This window comes from Macaca fascicularis, chromosome 3, assembly GCF_037993035.2.
Source record: "Macaca fascicularis isolate 582-1 chromosome 3, T2T-MFA8v1.1".
NCBI lineage: Eukaryota > Metazoa > Chordata > Mammalia > Primates > Cercopithecidae > Macaca > Macaca fascicularis.
In genome coordinates this window covers 18,939,009-18,960,265 of record NC_088377.1, presented here as the reverse complement: position 1 = coordinate 18,960,265, position 21,257 = coordinate 18,939,009, and the positions used below count along the sequence as shown (strand labels likewise).

General features: G+C 34.5%; 1 long non-coding RNA gene across 3 annotated transcripts in view; it reads right to left on the bottom strand.

The window, feature by feature from the left end:
• LOC102143357 (uncharacterized) overlaps window positions 1-21,257 on the bottom strand; it is a 166,188-nt gene that overhangs the window by 33,810 nt on the left and 111,121 nt on the right. For 2 of the 3 annotated variants that reach the window (XR_012432078.1, XR_012432079.1), the window contains one exon: window positions 18,082-21,073. This is a non-coding gene — a long non-coding RNA (uncharacterized lncRNA). Of the gene's footprint in view, window positions 1-18,081; window positions 21,074-21,257 lie in introns of those variants that run through there. The other variant, XR_010585409.2, reaches the window with a different exon arrangement.

Here is a 21,257-nt window from a genome sequence, read left to right as displayed (position 1 = left end):
ACATGTTAAGCATTGTTCCTTCCATTTTACATAGGAGGACTCTGCATAGATTAGAGAAAAACGTTAAAAGGAATATGAATGAAAAAAGTACGTGTACAAGATGTCCAAGATGAACAAAACTATATGATAAAGTTCATTTCAATATACAACGTGTATTATATTTAACAAGGCTCACATTTTTTGATAAAAGGAAACAGAGACGTCTTTTTCTAGCAGGAAGGTATTTTTCTTGAGAAATTTTGTTTATGCTGGCTTGAATAACACTATGGCGAATGTCATAAGATTAATTCATTTTTAACAACTTTGTAAAAGCCAAGGATGCAGTGAGTCCATGGGGAATTTAAATCATACATTTTAATATATAGATTAAAATTATGGATTCTCAAGTAATGATAAATTAACAGACTCCTTTGAGTTTTTTAAATTATAAAGCTTTTTTTTTGTTCTGTTTTATGAGACGGAATCTCGCTCTGCCGCCCAGGCTGGAGTGCAGTGGCGCGATCTCGGCTCACTGCAAGCTCCGCCTCCCAGGTTCCCGCCATTCTCCTGCCTCAGCCTCCAGAGTATCTGGGACTACAGAAGCCTGAACCACGCCTGGCTAATTTTTTATATTTTTAATAGAGACGGGGTTTCACCATGTTAGCCAGGATGGTCTCGATCTCCCAACCTCGTGATCTGCCCACCTCAGCCTCCCAAAGTGCTGGGATTACAGGCGTGAGCCACCTCCACCAGGCAATTATAAGGCTTTTTAATTAAGAAAATTAATTTTTTTAAATGTGACATTTTATTTAATGATTTGCTAAATTAACTGTATATGGGCCTACAAGGAAAATATTCTGTTTCCATTCAAAGTAAAATTATTTATAAAATATTAAGCCTACTAATAATATCATCACCATTATTATTTTAAACAAAATATGAGACTTGTGCAAAGACCATTATCATCTAAAAGCCATGACCCAACTACCAATATGATTTTCTTTAAAAAAGAAATAAGAATGCTTTTACACTGTTGGTGAGAGTGTAAATTAATTCAACCATTGTGGAAGACAGTGTGGTGATTCCTGAAGGATCTAGAACCAGAAATACCATTTGACCCAACAATTCCATTACTGGGTATAAGCCCAAAGGATTATAAATCATTCTCCTATAAAGACACATGCACACATATGTTCATTGCAGCACTATTTACAATAGCAAAGACTTGGAACCAACCCAAATACCCATCAATGATAGACTAGATAAAGAAAATGTGGCACATATACATCATAGAATACCATGCAGCCATAAAAAAGAATGAGTTCATGTCCTCTGCAGGGACATGGATGAAGCTGGAAACCATCATTCTCAGCAAACCAACACAGGAACAGAAAACCAAACACCAAATGTTCTCACTTATAAGTGGGAGTTGAACAATGAGAACACATGGACACAGGGAGGGGAACAACACACACCAGGGCCTGTCAGGGGATGGGGGGCAACGGAAGGGACAGCATTAGGAGAAATACCCAATGCATGTGGGGTTTAAAACCTAGATGACTGGTTGATAGGTGCAGTAAACCCCCATGGCGCATGTATACCTTTGTAAAAAACTTTCACATTCTGCACATGTATCCTGGAACTTAGAGTGAATTTTTTTTTTTTTTTAACAGGACTTTCCCCTGCTTAGAAATGGGAATAATTATGACAGAACAATATTAATGGAAAACACATGGTAGATATGAATGAACACTGTGAAATGTTAGGAAGCAGGGAATGAAAAATTGCCTCCTTGACAATAGTAAAACTTCAACATGATCCCTGAGGACCATCAGATTTTTAAATAGCATTTTCTCCCTGCTACCCAGCCTAGGCTTTGAGTTTCTAGCAGGCTCCCAGGCGATGGGACTGCTGATGCATGACGTCATGATTTCAGTGGCAAGAGTACAGGCACCATTTAAAATAAAAATTTACATAGATCTGTTTATGACTTAAAAGTTAATGAGTGTTCTATAGGAATACTAGAAAAGAAAGAAATAACATTCTAAAGAAAAAAATAATAATTCCTACAGTCTTCAAAGTCTGAAATAACCATTCCCATATGGAGGTGTTTCCTTCCAATTATTTTTGTTTGTATATAGTTACCTAATAGTTACCTGTTTTGACATCTAACTTTGTTACTTAGCAAACCATGGGTATTTTCCCCATGTAAATTTTTTGTCATAAAATACCTTAAGGCCAACAGAATATTTGGCCATTTAGTTATACTATAACTTATTTGCCCAGTTTCTCTCCTGTGAAATATTTAGATTATTTCCTGTGTCTTACTAATATACATAATATGTGGGTAAATAATTTTTAAATTTGTTTATTTTCTTATAAAAGGTTCTCTAAGAGTTGGATTACTTTGTCAAAGATAGATATGAATGGTTTAACACTCTTGAATTATATTGCATATGCTAAGTCTATCTCAGCATTATTGCTTTAAAAATATGCTTGTCAATTTAATAAATGTATTTTCACTTAGTTTATTACTAACATGCTTTTATCCATTTCAATGGTTACTGTCCTGAGAACCAATTTATGTCTACCAAATTGTTTATTTTAACCCAATAATCATGTTAGAGTTCCTTTTAAACATAAATTCCTTGCAAATATTTTCCATTTTTGTCTTTTAACTTTTTATTTATTTATTTATTTATTTATTTATTTATTTATTTATTTATTGCGACGGAGTTTCACTCTTGTTGCTCAGGCTGGAGTGCAATGGTGCAATCTCAGCTCATAGCAACCTCCGCCTCCCAGGTTCAAGCAATTCTCCTGCTTCAGCCTCCCAAGTAGTAGCAATTACAGGCATGTGCCACTTTTGTATTTTCAGTAGAGACGGGGTTTCTCCATGTTGGTCAGGCTGGTCTTGAACTCCTGATCTCAGGTGATCCCCCCGCCTCGGCCCAAAGTGCTGAGATTACAGGCGTGAACCACCGCTCCGGGATTTGTTTATGTTTTTACCATGAAGAAAATTTTGATTTTCACAGTGTTTTATATGTAGAAAGTCATTGCAAATTCAAAGCTGATTTTTGTTATGTTATCTTAGATTATTGTGGTTTAAATTTTTTTAAGTGTGTAATCTAACTGTAATTGATCTTATTAATGTTTAGTTTGGACCTCATTTGATTTTGTTTCCAAGGTAAATTTTCAAACACATTTTGTTTAATAAGAAATATCTGCCTCATGAGTTTTGATGATTCTTAAACCATATATTAAAAATTTAGGAAAGCAGAAGTTGTCTCTGGACTTTCTAATGTCTTTCACAATACATCTATAAATCATTGCGATGACAGAACACATTTAATCATGTCTAAAATACCTGGGGGTACACTTTTTTAATTCCAACTTTTCTTTATCTACTTTATAACTTTAAAATAAAAAAGGATCATTCTTTCAGATGAATAACCATATTGTGTTAAAAGTTAAAAGTCTCCTTGAGACTACAATGGCTTTAATATCATATTTAAACGTCATGTTAGTTTCCTATTGCTATGTAATTAATTACTACAACCTTAGCAGCTCATAGGTCCTAAGTCCAGGATAGTGTGGTCGGGCTCTCTGTTCAGGCTGAAGTCAACGTGACAGCAGGCTGTGTTCCTATCTGGTGTGAGGATCCTTTTCCAAGTTCATTTCTGTTCTTGGCAGAATCAATTCCTTGCAGCTGTCACATTAAAATCCTCTGCCTTATTTTATTTATTTATTTATTTTTTTTGCTGGCTGCCTACCATAGGTATAAATTAATCTAGGAGAAAATAGGACATTTTAAAAATATTTAGACTTTCATTAAATAGCTTAAGCAAAATTCAATATATTCCAAATTATATATATAGTACATATATATATTCGTAATTCTTATAATCACGTTTTTACACATCTTTTATGTGTCCTATACAGATTTACTTATACTTTCCATTTGATTTGTGTAGAGATATTTTATTCTCACTCATCAGTTATACAGAACACTTCAGCATTTTCTCTTTCTTCTTACTCTCCTAACTCCTATCTGAAACCTTTTGGTAATTCTTTTTGTTTTTAGTTAGCTATCGTTAGTTCTCTAATATTAATTAAAATGCCCTGAAATAGTTATTTGTTTCCAATACTTAAACATAATTAAATTTCATAATAATGTAAAATATTAATGTTATTAATATATTTAATAAAATTAAGTATTAACTATAATAGTTATATTTTATAACCATTACATAATTATATTTACCAACAGCTATTGATTTCATATAGTTTTTCTTAACCATATTTCAAAAACTAACTTTCTAGTCCTACTTAAACCATTTTTTTCTTATGTTCTGCTTTGCTTTTTAATAGAAATGAGTATTTTTTTTACTTTCAACATCCATTGAAATTATCTTATAGGTTTTCCTTTAGAAATTATTGGTGTTATAGTAGCAATTAATTTTTTAATATTTAAAGCAAAAATTCAGGTATAATTAATAAACAAAGTGAGGGTAGAGTTGGATGCATTATGACAAATGCATAGATTTTTATATCCACTACACATTAAGCCTTTGTATATAATCCCCAGTCTGTCATCCCAGCACCAGCAAACCAGAGATCTACTCTTAAATATCCTATGAATGGAATCACACTATATGTACTGTCTTGTGAATGTCTTCTCTCTGTCCACATAATGCTGATGAGATTCATCCATGCAGTCACATGCATTGGTAGTTCATTCTTTTTCAGTAAAAAGCATTATTCCACAATCTGCTTATTAACTCTCCTGCTGATAAACATTAGGGTTATTTACTGTTTTTGACTATATTGTGTAAAGCTTTCTATGCAGTGTCTTGTTCAAGTCCTTGTGTAGAATTACATGGCTATAGAGCAAGCATATGTTTAACCTTTCAAGAAATGGATTAATCTTTCAAAGTAATTGTACCACTTTATACTCCCACAAGCAATGTAAGAACATTCCAGTTGCTCCACTTCCTAGCCAACACTTGGGATTGATAGTTGTTTTAATTTTAGGCATTCAAATGGGCATAAATAATAAAATAAATAATATTATTATTTAAATAATATATTTAGATAAACAATATATTTCAACATATTTAATATTTTAAAATAATAATTGAGGCTCATAAAATTAGGCAGAATAATTCTAGTAGTAGAAGGGCTTCAGTTTTTATTGATTTATGAGATAAAATCTAGATTCTTATATATAAACTGTAGATGGAACACATCAAGCCTTAAGTTCAAGTAAACTGTCAGTCACCAGTGTAAAAAAAAATGTGACTATGTATTGTGTTGTAGAATCTATGGCATCCTTTATAATAGTTGCAAACCTGTATTCATTTCAAGTTCCCATACTACAGCCCAAAGCGTCCTAAGAGAAATTTTTATGACCCCATTACTTTCCACTCCCAAAGGATATTTGCTAAAATGATAATGATGATGATGAGGATGAGGATGAGGATGATTTGAACTTAATAGCTTTAGATTGACTTAATCTAAAAGTATTTCATAGCATTATTTTACTGATTTGGCCAGAGCAAACTTTCATTTTGCTTCCCAGTAGTCTTCAGCAATTCAGAATATAGGATAGACTGTTGCCCAGATAGGTTGCAGTTAAGGATGACTTAAATCTTTATAACATCTGATTGTATGAAATTAAATAAAAGCTTCCCCCAGACCGTAAAAGATCATTTTAGTAAACAGTGTAACTTTGGTGTCAGAGAACAAATTATAATTCTATAATCTCTCTCCCGAGTTAGGTGAATAACCACATTTGTGTTATAGGGAATGGAAAGATTACTTTCAATCTAGTCTGAAGAAACTCTGCTCTAAAACCTATTAAGCAAAAGTAAAATAAATTAAGAATTGATTATCATTCATTCAATAAAGCTGGTGTATAATTAGCAATCTACCTGAAATTTCCACTAGGCGTATTCTACGTGTGTTGCTGTTAGCGTTATAAAAGTGCTACAATAAAGGATGCTGAAAAGAAATTTTCTTCCTTTCTTTAGGCATCTACCCATGGAGAAGGAGCCCAATGAGAAGTAATCTCTGAAGCCCCGATTTCCTAAGGATGAAGACGCCTTATCAATCTGATAACAAACTTTTCTCATCAAGTTAGTTTCATTTAACGGAAGTTTTAAATGTAGAAAGTTCAGAAGGTTATTCAAATCGGTTCCAGCTATCTAAGATACATGCACAACCACACACACACACACACACACACACACACACACACACACACACGGTAGAGATAAATATGTTCGACAATCCAGCTCAATGTTACTAGAAAATTTGATCAGAATCTGGTGAAATAAACAGTAAACTTACTAAAAATGCCAAATATCCCAGAAGTTGCTTCTTTAACATTTGATCAAAAACTCTGTTCAGTCAATTTTTGCTTCTTTCAAAAATACTCTGCCGAAAAGCCAAAGGACAAATGGCGCTGGTACCTTCAATATAGAGAATTCCAAATAAGATTAGACCCCAGAAGGCTTAGTGTGGCTTTCTAGGACTCTTACTATTAGGCAGTAACCTATCATGCACCTCTGTTTCCCAGATTCACCTTGCTATACCTTATAACTTAAATATAAATTCCAACAATGTATTGTACTCAAAAAATTATTTCTCAACTTGTTTGCTTATACTATTGATTTTTTTTCTGGAATCTAAATAATTGTGAATTAACTATGATAGCAGTATGCACAAACAGTAAGTGAAATCAGACCTATTAATTCTGAGAGGAAGGAGGTGCCAGGATTTTCACAGAAGAAAAGCACTAAGGCCGGGCACGGTGGTTCACATCTGTAATCCCAGAACTTTGGGAGGCCGAGGCAGGAGGATCACGAGGTCAGGAGTTCAAGATCAGCCAGACCAACATGGTGAAACCCTGTCTCTACCAAAACAAACAAACAAACAAACAAAAATTACACACCTGTAATCCCAGCTACTCAGGAAGCTGAGGCAGGAGAATCACTTAAACCCAGGAGGTGGAGGTTGTAGTGAGCCGAGATTGTGCCACTGCACCTAGCTTGGGTGACAGAGCAAGATTCCATCAAAAAAAAAAAAAAAAAAAAAAAAAAAAAAAAAAAAAAAGCAAAGCACTAAATCTCGTATGTGAGACACGAGTAGATTTTTCCTGCCAGGAGCAATAAAAATGAGAGCTAAAAATAATTTCATGAAGCAAAATATTCAAAGAAGATGAAGAATGAATAAAGACAATTGAATTGGTAATTCATAAGCCAAGCTTCAGTAAGTGGTAGGATAGAAGCTGATTTTTAAGTATAAAATGAGCAAATTATGCTGAATAAAGAAAATTATTTAAAATTTGTCAAGAAATAACTAGACCCAGGGAAGACAATTTTCATTTTAAGGCTTAATAATGTTTGCAGACTGAAGGAAAAGATTCAGTGGAGGATGAGAGACCTTAGCAGGGGATTAAAATAGTGGAGCATTTTTGTGGCAATGACATGCAATAAGGAGACAGCACTGGAAAGAAGAGAGACATTTGTTCCTCCTAGGTAGGAAGCAAAAAGTAGAAATTTGTAAAGAAAAAAATATTGGGAGATAAAGAAGAATCACAGGTGTAATCCTTAACATCCTAAATCAAAATTATTGTTTTATATGTTCCTCCTTCCAGAAATGAAATTTGTAACAAACCATCTTTGACTTAATATCCTTCTATCTCCAGCACCTGGCTTATGGCAGGTCTCTCAATACTTAATTATGATATGGATCTATGGAGGTACAATACTTCTTGTAATATGAATCACGATTCCTGAAGTTGGAGTATATTGGCTCATCTCGGAATAGGGAAATTGATAGTTAGTTGAGATACCTTTGGAACACCTGCTGAAAGAAATGTGATAATGATTCAAACATTTGAATTGATTCAAATGTTTGAATCATTATCAGGGGAAAAAAAAAAAGAAACACACAAGTGAGGAATGACCAGAATAACATTAACCTGAAGTGGATGCAGTCAGGGTATTTTTGAAAATGTTTTAAATCAACAACTTCTATTTGGAGAGCAGATGTAATTACACCAGACAGCAGAGGTAATAAATAAATGTCAATGCAGTCACAGTGGTGTGGCCAGAGTATCAGTGTCTCGGTTGCTATGGGCAGCAGAAGACATAGATGCCTCTGGCATCCTAGCTGGCAATGAAGAAAAATGAAAGCAGAATTAGGCTTCGAGTTAGAGAATAACAGAATAATAGATGTTAGGATTTAGACAGAAAAAAAACAGGCTTGCTGGAGTTATGGAAGTGGGAGAGACGATGCAAGTTAAAAAGAACTGCTCTTCTTGTAATTCCTCATTTTCAAGGAGAGGAAATGTCAGCATTCAAATTGCAGAGAATGAGAAAACAAATGTGATGATTTTGATCAGGGTTATATTTATGCTAGTGAGTGACAGATGAAATGAAGAGTCCTTGGCATCATAGGAGTTCAGGGACTCTGAGCCAGAGTGCTAAGAGGACCATCTACTTAAATGATGGAGTTCATAGTAAGATTGGAGTGGAGAAAAATTACGAAGCAAGTACTTAGAAAATGAGAATGTTAGGAGGTTACAGGTTGATGGCTTTACGGATGGAGAGAATACACGTTATGATAAACATTATTTAAAAAGTGGGTGGTGGAAGACAAGTTGCCTGAAATTGGCAGCTGTGAGTAATTAATCTTTAACACCTCTTCCTTACTTAAGTAGAAAAAGGGCCTCCACCAAAATGGCAGTGAGAATTTTATCTATCAGAGACAATGCCCTTTCAGTTGCGGATGAGACATGGAAAATATTCCACACAAAATGTGGTCAAGAAAAGGAGTAATAGTACTTATTTTTTCTATTTGATTACATAATATTAATATACATTCTCTGTAAATATTCATATTGATCCTGGGAGGTGTAATCAAAATATATAATATTGATAACTGAATTGAAATTAATATATTTTTCTAAAAAAAGTCAGATTATAGGTAATGAACCAATATTGGCTAGGTGAAAATTGTCTAGGTTTTACAACTAGAAATGCTTCTGCTAAAACACTTATCAAAATCACAGGTGTATTTTGGGCTGCTACATTTACCAAATGAAAACAGGATACTGACATTCATACACACAAACATGCAAGCATATGTTGAAATTTTCATTCCAGATGTCTATAAAAAAGAACAGATAATATGAAGTTCATTATTTGTTTCAAGTTACCTCTGAGATTCCTTAAGCTGGAGACAAACATTCTATTAAAAAGAGTCCTTAAATAGAGCATAAGAAATCTAATCCTTTTGTAAAGAGTGTGGTTATTTTTGATAACAATTATTATCAAAATAAATTATTTTTACTTCTAAATTAGTACTGATTACATCTCAAGGTTTTTGTTTCTCTGATACCAGGATTTAAAATTATTTCAGAAAGCATGATTACTTTTAGTGTCTGTAGATCTTTGTTGTCAGTGATTTAAAGTATTTTTGAAAAAGGAAAACATATTCCTTAGAAGTGATCTATACTTTATAGAAAATTACCTATTTGTGTAAATATAGGAAAACAGCTCTAACATTAAAATATGTGCATCAATTGGATTCAGAGTGTTGCATGAGGTTTAAACATTAAAGAAGTATTTATAACATTTGAAGAAACAAAATTAACAAGAAAAAGTGAAACCAAAATATTAAAAATAAAGGTAGTATTCCTTATTAGAAAATAAGAAAAAATACAATTATGTATTATAAGACTAAAGTTATTACTTTGATCTTTTATTTAAGTGGGTATTCAACGTGTTTAGTTTCAAAATACATCTTCTAGTTCACTTTTGTGAGCTATTGTTCAAATTTCAATTTGGTTTCTAAATCCCCTGCATTGGAGTCCGAGATCCCCCAGTCACAGCTGTATGTGACTCAGGTGACAGGACTCTGCCCCGCAGTCTTCTCATCATGGACTGGGGAGAGAAAGGAAAATTACTTCAGTGCCACAGAGGATGGTGGAATTCAGAGTTCTAGGCACATGTCCATAGGGAAATGGCACTTACACATTAATGCTGGTCAGAAATGAATGGCAGAGTAGCACCCACAGGCTTCAGTAGGTAGCGGTGCCTCCTGATACTGGTATGGGGTGGATAACGGGCTTCTGCCCATATCTCTGCAGAGGTGGTGAGACTGCCTCAATACCATGGAAGAGGGAGATGGAAGTCTGAGTTGTGCACATAAGCTCCACTGGGGAGAGGTACATCCCAGTTACTGCAGAAGAAGGGAGAAAGTCAGAGGGGTCATAGTCTCTATGGGGAAGGAAGGTCATCTCATTCCTGCAGAAGGTGGGTGGATGTGAGTTCCACCCAAGACCTCCATGGTGGGGGGTGCTACCTCCTTACTCCAGGAAGAGGGTGGAAGACAGGGTTCTATGCCTACTCCCACAGTTATAGCACTCATTGAGGTGGAGATAGAACACATTTTTTTTTCATAGTATTCCTCTTGAAGAAAGATAAGTATGGTTAAAAGATTTCTGCTATGCTGGGTTACCCTTTTTCCTGGTACTTTCACTAGAGACAGATGATACAGAAGAGAAAGGGTGGGAGGGGGGGAACGATATAGACCACAAAGAAAAATAGAAAGGTGACTAATTCCTGATAATATTAGATGAGGTTATTTATTAGGATCTTCTTTACATATTTACTACAAGGCATAATTGACAAAAGGTAAAGATCGTTTGTAATGAGAAACTACCTACCGCTTGTATAATACAGTGTCTGTACTTTCACCATTGGCTTCTCTATTTAACATTATGTAGTTCTAAATAATCTTTCAAAACACATACTAACCTGTTTCTCTGTAATATCATCTCACAGACTACAGCATCCTTTGCTGGTTTAAGGATAAAAGTTAAGCATTTTAAAAATCTATTTATATTAATTTATATGAGAATGAAGGCAGGAAGACAGAGTTTGGAACATTATCTACAAACTATTAGTGTCCTATATTATCATGGTCAGAATGTTTATGTCCTCCCCCAAATGTATATGTTGAAACCTAATTCCTAAATGTGATGGGATTTAGGGAGGTGATTGGGTTATAAAGGTAGCAACTGTCATGAAAGGAATGAGTGCCTTTGTATGGGGCTGAAGATACCAGAGTTCTTCCCTTCTACTCTGTCAGGAGATAGCAACAAGCTGGCTGTCTGCAACCCAGAAGAAGGCCTTCACCAAAACCCAACCATGCTGGCATTCTAATCTTGAACTTCCATCCTCCAGAACTGTGACAAATAAATTCCTAGTATTTATAGGTCACCCAGTCTATGGCATTTTGTCATAGCAGTCCAAACTGACTAAAACAACCACGAAGGCAGGAAATGCTAGTTTTCTACTAAATGATCATAAAGAATTGAATAAGTGATTTAAAAAAAAAAAAAAAGAAGTGAGAGACAGTGAGCTGTCTGTAAATTTCCATACCCCCTTCCTCCATAGTAATAAAAATTTTTAGCTCTACACACAGATACAGGGAAATAAAAAATACTTTCCAAACCCTCTTTGCACTTGGGCATGGCCAAGTGACTCCCACTTGCACTAGGAAGTGGGTAATGGGTATGGAAATGCATTCCAGGAGATGCCCTTTGATAAGGTGTGCCATCCTTTTTTCCTCTTCCTCTCCTCACTTGTTCATATTGAACCCTGAAGGGCCAGTACAGCATCTCGGGAAGTAGCAGAGTTACCATATAGACAAGTAGAGAAAACTTTTGACTTTGCAGAGTGGGGCTGTATTGACTGCTTGACATTTTAAAAAGAGAGAAAAAATGAACTTCTATCATGTTAATTCCACTCATATTTGGGATCGTCTCATGCTTAAACTCTTAGCCTAACTAATACAGAAAGGAAGAGAGCATGGTGAAGTATAACATTTCTTATAGCTTCAGCCCAGTCTATCCACATGAACAGCTGCTAAGTCTATTGAAATATTTCACACCAAGTCACAGAAAAAAAGTGGTTTTCAATTGTTGTGTGGCAGCGGGGAGAGGTGGACAGGGGTGCATGTCACTTACTAACACTTCACTTGTTTTACTAGTACTTAAAAAATGTGTCCACATGTTTGATCCAATAGTGTATTTGAAGGAGAGTTAAATCATCAATATGTGAAATTCATCATATCTTCTTGAGCATCTTACATAACTCTAATGTTTGCAAAATGGCTAAATGTGAGTGAACTGATCAAAGGATTATCTTTTCTTAAACTAGATAAGCGATGATCCTAAGATGATCAATGTATGTCAGCACGGCTCTTTCAAGCAAATTGTTTATATTGATAAAAAGTTCAGACCTAAACCCAGCTTGAACTGTTAAGTATTATTGAAATAATAAATGAAGAAATTCATCACTTAATGAATTTTATAACAAATAAAGGAAAGCATTTTGCTTAATGGGTCTACTAAGTAAAATCCCAAAGAAAGCTACATGTGACCTTGACATATGATATCTGTTTATGGTAAAGAGAATGTAATAAATTAAAATCTGATGTGACTCTATTCATGTTTTTTATACATTATGAAATAAACTATAGTAAAAAACTAAATTTAAAAACCGTATTTCTAAAGCCAGATTTTTTAGTATTAAGTGTTGTCATGATATAATAAAGCTTCAATCAGTTTGATTTTTAAGTAGGTGTGAAAATTTAATATTATAAATTCATATTGGAATGAATTATTTATCCCCAGGGGATCACACTCACACTGAAAAAAGAAGTTTTACTGTAACATGGAATTACTTACTATTTTCTTCCAAATATGTTATAAGCATATTTGGCATGTTTCAAAGTTATGTTTAATAAAGAAAATGCATGTTTCTATATATGCTGCTGTGAATACAAAGTGCCTCAAAACTTACTGGCTTAAGACAACATCTCTATTTCCTAATGTTCCAATGTGTCAGGAACATAAGAAGGAATCAGCTGGACAGCTGCGCCCTGCAGTGTTAGCACCATTCACTCTCTCTCTTTGCTGCACTGGAAGGTACAAAAAGTTCACTCACATGTCTGGAGCCCATGTACTCCTTCAGGTGTTCTCTTCCTCGCCATCTGGGAAAATTGGGTGTCCTCACAAAATGGTGGTCACCTGGATTTCTTACATGACATCTGGCTTCCAAAAGGGAGCGTACCAACAACATAGGTGACACAAGAAGCTGCAAGCATCTTTAGGCCAAACCTTGAGAGGTACACAACGTCACTTCTGACCATTATGTTGGTCAAAGTCAGTCTTTGGGTCTGTCCACATTCAAGGGGAATAGAAACCCCTTCTTTTAATGAAAAGGGGCAAATAATTTGTGGCCATCTTTAATCCATTATGCTGTTTAGGCCATGTTTCTGATATGAAGTTAAACATATAAAGAAGCTACTACATATATTCATAAATTAGAAAATGGAGAGGAAAAAGACCTTTCATTATAAAATTCTCTTGCCAATTTCTAGGCTCCTTTAAAAATATTGTCTATCAATGATACGAAAGTTTCAGAAAGCTGCTGTTAGAATTTGAAGAGAATGCTGTAAGTATATGGTTTAAACAGTGTATTCCTACCAAAATGTCTTAAAAAGTGACAACAGTGAGGAAGTTTATTAAACTAAGAGGAAAGAACAGCCTTAAAATAGATTGGCCAGTTTCTTCATTCATGCGATTATTTTTTCATTATTCATTCACCAACAAATATTTCTTGATATCCCATTGTGAGCCCAGGGATTTTGTTAGGCAAGGAGGCTGTAACAATGAAGAGAAAAATATTGTTTTCTTTTCTTCACTGTGCTTACAACTTAATGTTACAAATTACTCTAGTGCTTAAGATTATTCAGCTGAAGTTTTGATAATGTAAAACAACAAAATTCTTTGTATAATCTATAAATGAATTGTATGTGAAAATCATTATATAAAACAATAAAATACAAATTCCTGGATGCATTTAGTTATTCAATCAAATAAGCATAATTTAAAGTGTTTTTTTTTTTTTAATATCTCTAGTCCATCCTAAAACTTTAGGCCAATGCGTAAACCATGTTTTAACAAAAACAGATGCCTCCCAGCACACAGGACAACTACAGCTGCTCTGTAGCTCCACATGGGACCGTCTTCTCTTTGCTTACGGGCCCATCCCCAGTTCCAAGAAAACATGAGCTTCTTAAAACAAAGTTGAAAATCTAGTGGCTTTCGAGTCAGCTGGCAGTGTTTCTGCATTTTTAAGCAGGCTTGGATATCGGGGGCAGCTTAGTGTTCACTCTGTAACTGACCTCACTGAGCCAAGTTCAGCGTGGTGTGAGTTATCAAACCTGACAGCCTTTTGGCAAGCCTTTGAAGGCTCTCAGGCCAGACTCCCTTCCAAGCTCAGCTGGGATCAATTAGGATAAATAATAGTTCTTGCAATTGTTAGTTTCCACCATGCTTTTAAAAATTATTTAGTGTGCAATAATGCAATTTATGGCTTACCTGTACCATGCTATCCATTCAAAACAAAATAAGATCAAATCGAAAGGTTAAAATGTCCTGAGAGTTGCAGAACAATACAGTGAGGGAAAAGTACCAGAGAGGCCAATATTTTGACCATTCTTTCCTCTCCACATTTATCTAAAACATAAGTAAACATAAATACAAAACTATAATATTTCTTCAAAATCTGCATTCTCACCCCAACAGCAATATTTTGACAGTCTGGTTAAAACATAAACCATAAATACACACACACACATGTACACACACACACACACACACACACATGCACATACACAATCAAGGACTTTTAACTGCCCTCAGCAACCAAAGAGATCTGCTAGTAAACAATGCAGATTTTTACTTCTAGGACAAAAAATGAATTTACGCTCAAGCTATTGGTGAAGAGCAAATGGAAGGTACTCTATAGAAGCTAGCAGTACAACAGCAAATGATAATTTTCTACAGCAAGAGTAAGGCCGTATTCAATAATGCTAATGTTCTGGCTTCATGTGAACTAAGTTTGGCTTTTACTAGGTGTTTCTCTTCATGTGGCCCAGGGCAAGGTATTGCAACTATTTCATGCTGAACTTTAAAACTTCACTGTTTGCAAGAGGTTTCCTTTTTGACCTTAGTTCTCCAGTTGCTACTGGAATCATGAAACTCTCATGGCACTTCTTTAATGACTGTGTAGGTTTGACTTTGGTCCTCGTAAAATGTAACTTCTTGTTTAAAACAATTGTAAGTTAAAATGTTACTCTACATTTGCCTTGTAAGTGTTTTTTGCTTCACTTGGAGACTTCTTTCTTGGCCTCCCATGCTTAAATTTTTTACAAAAAAGATTTATTATTAATAGGAATGTCTGGGTTTTTGTTTCCTTTTTCATTCGGAGATAAAAAGGTATTTGAAGTCCTATTATAGAAAACTTTTACATAAGTCACAAGAATTAAGAATTTTTTTTCCAGGTAGATTTTCCCACTAAATAAATATCTTTGTTAATTTAGAGTGATAGTCAAAAATTGTATGAATACTGTGGATAAAAAAGTTTAATAATGTTTACAAACATCCAAACAGCCCCTTGAATGCAATTGATGGTTAGCTCCTAGTCAGCTAGACTCCTCTTTCAGTAATGTCCCTGGTAACTGCTAAGGATACAGTGATGCTTAGATACGCATCTTTGCTCTTCCAAAGCTAACTACTATGCCTAGATGACTTACGTGCTCTCTCCAGCTCAACCTCTACATTTACACAGTTGTTGGAGCTGGGATTGAGTTCCAAAACACAGTTCATTTTGTAGAGAGTATTTTAAAAAGAGCACAATATGTCATTTGGTTAAGTAATGCATAGAGTATTTCACTGTTCTTCAATATAAAGGCTCTGTATACGGAGGGTGTATGTGTGTGTCTGCACATACGTGCTTGTGTATGTATACACTATCAGATGACTCTGAAGAACATGACGTAACATTATATGTTCAAATTATCTTACAGATCTTTTTTTATTGCTGACTTCTAACTGAAAGCTAATGAAAAATATACTATCAAATTCAGGGTAACAAAAATATTTAATTCTGCTTAATTTAACAAACATTTATAGCCTTAATATATGTTTCCACAGTTTGAAATATGGGAGACGCAAAAGATAGAAGGCTTAGTTTCTAGTCATAAGGGAATTTAGAATGTTCATGAAAATTTTCCATAGAAAAATAATAAAGAAGTAGCATTAAAAGATGGCTAATAATCCAAAGTGAGTGCTCACAAATAGCAGTTACCATAACAGGAAGAAGGAAGGGCTGATTATGGACTGACATATTTATGGAAGATTTCATCACAAATGGATAATTGCCTCTAAATAATATAGACATGACTTTACAACATATTGTAGCGTATTTTACTCCTGCAAGTGATATTCATCAGTTATGTTATCTTGTTTATCTATACAATTTTTCTTATACTTATTTCAATATAAATCAATTATGCCCATAGGAAAAGAATCTTTGATGACTCACTATATCTATTTTGCACAGATTTTCTAAAGGCAAACACCAGTAGAAACCACTCTATAGTTCAAGGCTAGGTCCAGAGTTTTGAGTCAGAAATGTTTACTTGTATTTTTGTCAGTTTGTTTTGCTTTTATATAAATAACATTGTTTTTAAATTAGTCATATTTTTCTTTCTTATTCATGTTTTTTTCTATTAGTGTTAACTTTAATATTTTTAATTCATTCTTCAGTTTTTCTTCTATTTTTTATTTGGGGCTTGGTATATAACTTTCAAATGTACCGTTTTTTATATAAATGCAACCAATTTAATATTCTTTAGAAATCTTTCTTTTAGTGTTTTAGCATTATTATTTTACTATTTAATGCTAATATATAAAAGAAAATTAATGAAAGTATAAATCTATGATGTTACATCTTCCGCAGTTTACTTTAAAATAGTTCAAAGTAAGCAGTGGCATGTGTATAGGTAGAAAAGTTAATTGCAATCTACAACCTAGAGCTGTTAGATCACACTTGAAGGGTGTTATCTGAAATCCATATTCTATAATTAGCTAACAAAAGCACATAAAGTATTACCAACTTAATGTACACCAGCAAGAAGTCTGATAGTTTGTCTCCAAAGATGGCCCCAAAGGAGCCAGCCTTCCAGATCCTGTGTAGTTTTTGCCCACAAAGAATGGTGAGGTAATTCTGGACCTACACTTTAAGAAATGCTGTTGATTTTTAATTTTGAGATCTTGGGAGTATTGAGCAGCCATGAAAGATGTCCAGTTACACCTGCTGGAGAGACCGTGTGAGATACCCTAAGACCGTGTGTATTAGGGTTTAATAGAAGGACACAACTAATAAGATAGATGTACATATAGATATATGAGTTGATTAAGGAGTATTGACTCACACGATCACAAGGTGAGGTCTCGCAATAGGCTGAAGCTGAGGAGCAAAGAAGCCAGTCCGAATCCCAAAGCTGAAGAACTTGCAGTCTGATGTTCGAGGGCAGGAAGCATCCAGTGCAGGATAAAGATGTAGGCCAAAAGACTAAACCAGTCTAGTCTTTTCGCATTCTTCTGCCTGCTTTTATTCAGGCCGTTACTGGCAGCTGATTAGATGGTGTCCACCCAGATTGAGGGTGGGTCTGTCTTACCCAGTCCACTGACTCAAATGTTAATCTCCTTTGGCAACACCCTCACACACACACCCAGGAACAATACTTTGCATCCTTCAATCCAATCAAGTTGACACTCAATATTAACCATCACACCATGTAACAAAGAGAAAGGTACAGTTGTTTCCATGTTCCAGTTGAGCTTGTAACGACAGCCAGTCCAGGCACTTTCTCAATGCAACTACATGAGAAATCCCAGGCGAAACAAGCAAAAAAATGAAGTGCATTGAGAAGAACCGAAGACTTAGCAATAAAGAAACAAGTTAAAATAGGGGAAAAACAAACAAACAAACAACAACAACAAAAAGGAAACAAGCCATCATTGGAGGCTGAATGCATTACTTTCTTAGCCTGATAAAATGTATTTGCAAAAACAAAAACAAAAACAAAACAAAAAAAACACAACCTTATGGTTAACATATTTTATGGTGAAAAAACTCATCCTACTTAAGATCAGAAACAAGGCAATAATGTCCATTTTTAGCACTTTTATTCAGCACTGCAGTAAAAGACTTGGGCAGTGGAAGAAGGTAAGAAAAAAATAAGTCAAACAATACATATGTGTTTGCAAATGGCATAATAATTTGTATACACAATTTTAAATAATCCGCAAAATATATCTTACAACTCATAAGTAAATGTAATAAGATTACAGGTATGTTGTAAATATATGACAGTCTTATGTATTTCAATATAATGATAATGAACAATTACAAAATGAGATATAAAGACACATCTGCTAAAATAGTACTGTACTGGGTTAAATATTCTCCTCCAAATTCATGTCTACCTGAAACTTGTGAGTGTGATCTTATTCGGAAATAGGGTTTTTGCAGATGTAATCAAGTTAAAATATGGTCATGCTAGAGTAGGGTTCGACCTGATAAAAAGAAACAAATTTGAATGCAGAGACACCAGCACAGAGAGGAAAGAACACCGCATGAAGAAAGGAGGATGAGATTGGAGGCACGAGTTGACAAGCCAAGGAAGACAAAGATTGCCAGGAAACAACAGAAGCCAGCAGAAATTTTATGTTGTTTAATTTTATGTTGTTTTTGATTTTTTGGGTACATAGTAGGCATATGCATTTATCAGTACCTGAGATATTTTGATACAGACATACAATGTGTAATATCACATCAGGGTAAATGGGGTACCTGTCACCTCAGGTACTTATCCTTTCCTTGTGTTACAAATATTTCAATTATACTATTTTGGTTATTTTTAAATGTACAATAAATTATTGTTGGCTGTAGTTACCATGTTGTTGTATCAACAGGTATTAACCCTATCAAACTGTATTTTTGTACCCATTAACCATTCACATTCCTCACTCCCACTATCCTTCCAAGCGTCTGGTAACCATCATTCTATTCTCCATCTCCATGAGTTCAATTGTTTTAATTTTTAACTCTCACAAATAAGTGAGAATATATGAAGTTCGTCTTTCTATGTATGGCTTATTTCACTTAACATAATGACCTCCAGTTCCATCCACGTTGTTGCAAATGACAGGATTTCATTCTTTCTACTGCCAAATAGTACTCCATTGTGTATTTGTACTGCATTTTATTTATCCATTCAACTCTTGATAACACTTAGGCAGCTTTCAAATTTTGGAAGCCAAAAGAACTTTTAAGAAAATCAACCAGATAATTGTCAAATTTATATGGAAATACAAAGGACCTTCAATAGCAGATTTTGAGGGCTTACAGGATATGATTTCAAGATTATAAAGCTGTGTTATAAGATAATGCAGCAAAGCATTAGGAAAAAGATGGAACAGGATATAACTGTATTAGTCCATTCCCTCACTACTATAAAGAACTACCTGAAACTGGGTAATTTATAAAGAAAGGAAATTTCATTTGTTCACAGTTCCACAAGCTGTACGGGAAGCATGACTGGGGAGACCTCAGGAAACTTTCAATCATGATGGAAGGTGAAGGGCAAGCAGTCATGTCTTACATAGCCAAAGCAGGAGTAAGAGAGAGTGGGCAGGTATTACGCACTTTTAAACAACCAGATCTCATAACTCACCCACTGTCATAAAAACAATACCAAAGGGAAAATTTGTCCCCATGAACCAATCACTCCCCACCAGGCCCCACCTCCAACACTGGGGATTTCAATTTGACATGCTTTGGGTGGGGACACAGACTCAAACCATATCAACACGCAAACACATATAGTCAATTGCTTTTTAGAAAAAGTTCAAGGACATTTAATGGGGAAAGAATTATCTTCAATAAACTAGTGCTAGGACAACTGAATTATCAACCTAAAAGTTGTGTATCTATTCTTACCTCACCCCACCTACAAAATTAACTCAAAATGGATTATAGATTTAACATATGAGCTGAAATATAAACTTAATGAAAGAAAATGTAGGCGTATATCTTTATCATCTTGTATAGCACTAGCCATGCAAGAAAAAAAAAGTTGACCTTATATGGGACTTATATATTCAAATTTTATAAAAGAAAAAACATATTAATAATGATAAAGTAAACTGTGGTTTAGAAACTGGACAAAAAATGTGAACAACAATTTCATAAAAGAAGGTATGAAACATCAAGTAAATAAATGTAAACATTCACAATATAATTAGCTGCAGGTATACAGAAATTACAACTAAAGTGAAATATTACTACGCAAACAGAAAATCCCATCAAAACAACTTTTGATGACTTGACATGTAACTTTTTTTTTTTACTTTAAAATGGTGCAAAAGCAATACACATTCAGTAGAAAGCAGTAGAATACCCTCTTGCGGTGTTGGGCAGTGGCAGGGAGCTAAGGCTTCCAGTCAGCCACAAGATCACCAGGGTAAACAAGAGATACTCTACAGTTTGCTATGTTGCCAGATGATTTTGCTCAATTGTAGAATAATGTAAGTGTTGTGAGCCTGTTTAAGGTAGGCTAGGCTAAACTATGATGTTTGATAGTTAAGGTGTATTAAAAATGTATTTTCAACTTGTGATATTTTCAACTTAACAATGGGCTTATTGGGGCATAAACCCATCGTGAGTTGAGGAGCATCTAGTACTACAATGTCTAAAAATAAGACCAACAATATCAGGTGTTAGAACATAGAGCGACAGGAAAACACCACCAAAGAACTACCTGAAACTGGGTAATTTATAAAGAAAAGTTATTTATAACTTATAAACTGCTGATACATATAAAATATATAAAATGAAACAACTAATTTGCAAAAGACATTGTGGTATAATCACACCACCCTAGTTGGAAATAAAAGATATGAATTACTGATATGAATTACTGATACCCCAAATGACATAGATAAATCTCAAAAGCACCACGCTGAACAAAAGGTGTCAGACGCAAGAGCACAGTTATTTGAATCCACTTACATGACATCTAGGACAGGCAGAACACCAGTCGACAATGACTGAATTCAGATCCACTGGTGTCTGTGTTGACGACTGGGGAAGATTGCCTACAGAAGAGTATAAAGGAACATTTTGAGAAGATAAAAATGATATAATTTTTAATTGTGGTGGTTAAACATTGATATGTACAGTTAGCAAAACTTATCAAATTGTACTCTTAATATGGTCATTTAATTATATGTAAATCATACCTCGATAAAAGTCAATTTCTTTCAAAAACACCATAAAAAG